The sequence below is a fragment of the Crocodylus siamensis genome, chromosome 5 (genome assembly GCF_052110815.1).
Source record: "Crocodylus siamensis isolate JL-2025a chromosome 5, ASM5211081v1, whole genome shotgun sequence".
NCBI lineage: Eukaryota > Metazoa > Chordata > Crocodylia > Crocodylidae > Crocodylus > Crocodylus siamensis.
The window spans coordinates 102328298-102333147 of NC_143399.1; the positions used below are offsets into that span (position 1 = coordinate 102328298).

Below are 4850 nucleotides of genomic sequence, written 5' to 3' on the forward strand. Positions count from 1 at the left end.
CCACTGCAAGCCCCCTGGGAAGTTTTGTAAACCCAGCAGGCTAAGGCACTCAGGTTAAAACACCCCTACCCTAGACCCAGAATGATCTGGAGGAAAGGCAATGGCCCCCAATGGAACACTTATGTGTCTATACACCACTGCCAGGAGCCTGGGGAACAAACAGGAGGAACTGGTCCTCCTGCTAAACCAAAAGGATTATGATCTCCTAATTCTTTTGGTTTAGCTGTATGCTTCTGGTGCATGGTTGTCATGGGAGATTTCAACTATCCTGACATCTCATGAGAAGAGCACTCAGCCACATCTGAATGGTTGCAAACCTTCCTCACGTGTGTGGACGAACTCTATCTGACTCAAGAAGTCTATGGACCAATGAGAGGCAAAGTGCTGCTTGACCTGGTACTGGCAATGTGGGATGACTTAATCAATGACCTAATGATCCAAGAGAAGCTGGGAGACAGTGATCATGAGCTGATCACCTTCACCATCTACCATAAAGCAGGCAAGTCAGTCAGCAAAGCAGAAGTTTATATGTATATAAGGGGTGTACATCAGGATCTGGGGGAATGCCTGTTCACTAGAGCACCCCTTGAGATGACAAGGTTAAATGGTCACAAACTTCTCCAAGACCATTTCAGGCTGGACATAAGGAAGAACTTCTTTACAGTCCAAGGCCCCAAGACCTGAAACAGACTGCCACCAGAGGTGGTGCAAGCACCTACGCTGAATTCTTTTAGGAGTTACTTGGATGTTTATCTTGCTGGGATCTTGTGAGCTGAGCTGACTTCTTGTCCCTGGGGCAGGGGGCTGGATTCAATGATCTTCCAAGGTCCCTTCCATAATGTCTATGAAAGCTATGAAATTATACTGGCCCAGGTCCCAACTTTTCCCAAAAACATTTAATGCAGCCCCAGAATCGAGAAGAGCACTGGTTTGTTCCTGTTTCCCCACCATAATTGGGTATTTGGGGTCTCCCTTCTGAATCCTAATTTAAAGTACCCAGCCTTACCCACAAACCTGGGCTCTGCTTATGGGTCCCATTACAGGGACCCTATCAATAGTCTTCGGATACTGGTGCTGTAGCCACAATTCTAGCACCATAAGAGGGTGTCTCCCATCCTCCACTGTCACAACAGCTCTCTCACTCAATCCTTCCATTCTCTCAATTAATTCAGACAGGTTTTTCTTGTGCCATTTCTCCTAGGGTTCCCTGTGCTGCATTAAGAATTTCCAAACACTACCATGAACCCCACTGTTCTTTTCCCTCTTGTTATATCAAGGATAGTTGGAATAGTTATTGGGGTGGTAATTGGGTCCTCTTGTCCTTCACTCCAAATCAGGATAGGCATATTCTCATTTGAGTACGTGATCCTGTGATCTGGCATGCTGTCAGTTTCAACTCGGGACTGGAGGACTGCCATTACTGCCCCTCCCCTGGCCTACCACCCAGCCTCTCTGCATTCTGGGCTTTGGTGAGGATAAGTATAATTCCTCGTTTCCCTAAGTGGCCCCATTAACCCTAAAATGGATTGGTGCATTCCCTCCTGCACCTCCTTCCAAAATCCTGGGCGATAATCAATGTGCCTGATTTCAGGGGTCCTATTACCTGCCCTATCCAGAGGCAAGACTGTCCTAGACAACAACCCTAACATCACGCACCTGACTACGTAATCCCCAACTGGTTCACCAGGGGCCTGGCTGCTAGCCCCAAACTGCCCCCTGAAACTTTTCCTCCCGATATTTACTTCCAGATCCTGTATACTCCAGAGGATAAATTCTCCCCCAAAGCCACCCTCTCAGTTTATGGCTGCCAGAATTTCTGGGGTTGCACAGGCTCTTCTTAAATGGTGCCACTCCCGAGTGTTTAGGGTTTTGTTCTCCATTACCTGGAGAGATTTTTGCAGCCCCTGCCCCAAGTTTTTTATATTAGTGCCCCCCAATGTTTTACCTAGGGCAGCAAAATCTGCCCTACTAAGGGGAATCAATACATTGGTGGTTTCCCAGTTGTTCCCTTGTGTGTCTCAGGTGACCGAGGTCCTAGTGACTACACACACCTCGGGCCCTAGTTTTGTCTCATCCTTGAACTCAAAGTCCTCAAGGGAGGGGTACAGTACAAGGTGCAAGTCTCCTTTCCTGCCCCTAGTTCTTCCCTGAAAAAAGGGGGCATCTGATTTCCAGATTGGTTCTCCTTGAACAAGAGCAGCCTCTTGTAAGCTGTGCTCCTGGAGCTCTTGCTTTAAGCAGTTAATGGTTACTTCACAGGGGCCATGAATAGCTTTGGCTTCTTTGCCACATTGATCTTTTGCCATGGTTTTCACCAGGTTTTGCGAGGCCCCCCGGCTTGCTTTTTCCTGGTCGGGTGATTCTAGTTGTTGGGCCTGATTTTGATTTGTCTCTCTTAATTCCTCATTTTCTTGTTCCAAAGTATGGAGGTTTTTTATGTTTGGTTATTCATTTCTAATTGTGAATTTTTGTCCCTCAGAGTCTGAATTTTGTTGTTCTTTTCCTTGATTTCTGAGGCTCTTTGGGTTTTCTCTTCATTTGTTGTCTTAACAGCATGTCACAGTAACCAAACTGTGGTTCTGTGCTGTCTCAGGGCTGATGGCTTTTTACAGAGACAAAATTTCTCAAAGTGGACTTCAGTGTCATTCAGGGATAACCCTGGGGTACACATTCTCCCTCCAAGGAGAATCACCTTGTGCAAAGGGGATACCTCCTTTTTTGCCCACTTAGCCTCATGGTCACTAATGCCTGGTGTGAGGGCCTTCTTTTTAAACATACTGGTTCCTGGGCTTCTATACAATAACAACAACAACAAAAACAGAAATGCTTTGGGTTCCTGTCTGCAGGGTGCAGGAGCTCCCCTAAAAATGCCTCTTTACTGGGATTACTGGATTCTAAACACTCACTATGCTGATCCTTCACTGGGCATGCCCACTCCCCACTCGAGTGAGTTCTACAAGACCTCTCACCCTCGGTAACAAACCCGATATATCCGCATTCTCCACCAGAAATGTTGGCAAGCTATGACTAGCCCAGCAATGCTCAGGATCAGCAATTTCGGGTTTACTAGACTAGGGTGTAACTATGCAAAAACAGAAAAAATACAAGCAACTAAAACAGGTACAAGAAACTGTTGGTCCACACACACACATGCACACACGCGTACACACACACACAGAGGTGACTGTGGGTTGGTAATCAGAGACTGAAATTGGTGGTGTGCAGTCCTAGGGGAAGAGAGGGAGAGAAAGATGAAGGCACAGACTTCAACAGCACACAGCTGTCTGTCAGGAGGGAGAGAGATAGGCTGAAGGGAGAATCTGGGAAGCACCGAGGTGATATTTACCTAACCAAGTGCCATGGATTGATGATCAATAGCTAATGTAACAGGAGCGCTTCTCCAGGTTCTGTCTACTCGTGACCCCGCCCACCTGTTATAAGCCAACCCCCACCTTCTCTCCTACCATGACTTGTTAATTGATGTTAATTAGTGGGAGGCTGCCCCAATGCCAGGGGGCGCTATCTGAAGCTCCTTTTCCTCCCCTGCACCACAGCCCAAGCCCCGCCAATGGCACTGATGTTGTCTGGTCTGGACCTTGTTATAATTTGGCCCCCTTGACCTCCCTGGGCTCTCCACAGCCCTGTCTCGCTCTGCGCCCTCTTTGGTGCTCAGGGTCAGTGCACCCCAAGTGCTGCACCCTCTCTGGTGCCGGGGTTTGTGCACCCCAACCTGCACCCTCTCTGGTGCCAGGGTCCCCACACTGCTGCGGGTCTCCTATGAGGCCTCCTCCACCCCCTAATAGCCTCACCAAAGCCACCGGTCAAAACAGCGAACAAAACACAAGCCCCTGGGCTATAACATAAAATCCAAACTGCCCAGCTATAACATCAATCACCCTACTGAGGAATATTCCATTCCTCAACCATGCTAGAAACAGTTCCTGTGGACAGGCCTCTCTCCTTTGGTTGCTCTGGGAGAGCTCCTTCCCCCCTGGTGGCTGGCAGGGAACCCCCTTCTGACCTCAGGTCTGGGACTTATATGAGAGCCAGGCCCTGCCCCTTCCTGTTAGCTAACTGCTGGCAGGTGTGTGCCACTGGTACACTCTGGTTGCACTGGTAACCCACAGATGGGGCTCCCTACTCACTGCTAGGGCTCTTTCTCTGGCAGGTTCTACACTTCATAGGAGCCGGGCACCTAAAGTGCCCTGCAACAGCCAGTCAATGTCATCCTGAGGCTGGGGTCCAGGGGGGATCTCTGGCTGATCCTCTGGTGGATGTCTCGTGCAGGTTATGTGGTGGGGTGCTGATCCGGATAGGGGAAACATCCACCAGGGTCACTTTCCCCTGCCTTTTTATTAGGCAGTTCCCTTGTGAGACCTGTGGGTTCAAAGCCCAGATGGAAGAGGGGCTAACAGCTATCATTTTCTTATTGATGAGAGTCCTACCCAGTGGGATGTGCCATTTCAAAATGTCCATTCTTCTGCCTGTTTTGGGTGGGGGGCTTCTTCTTGGAATTCATAATGAGGGTGGTGCTGGGTTACTGGAAATCCATAATGATCCTGATTGCTTCCTGGAATCTTATTTCCAATTGAATGCAGGGCTGTCCCTATGTATTGTTGTGTTGATTGGTCAGTCATTTCCACCTTTGTTACTATCATACACACACACTTACAGTTTCAATTCACTCTGGGACCCACTTTTCATATAGGCACAATTGACATTACAATGTGGTTACAATCTGGCTAGCTGGTATGTATTCTGCAGGTTGTTTGCATGGGCTTGCACCCCTGGGGATGAGAGGGGGTTTGGCTTAATGCCCAAACCACCCCTTGGGCTGTAGAGTTCGGGGG

The 4850-nt window shown here is 48.7% G+C and overlaps 1 pseudogene; it reads right to left on the reverse strand.

Moving 5' to 3' along the window:
- Nucleotides 1–1436: 1436 nt before the first annotated feature.
- LOC149864436 (uncharacterized) lies at nt 1437–2306 on the reverse strand (annotated as a pseudogene).
- Between the last annotated feature and the right edge of the window lie 2544 nt (nt 2307–4850).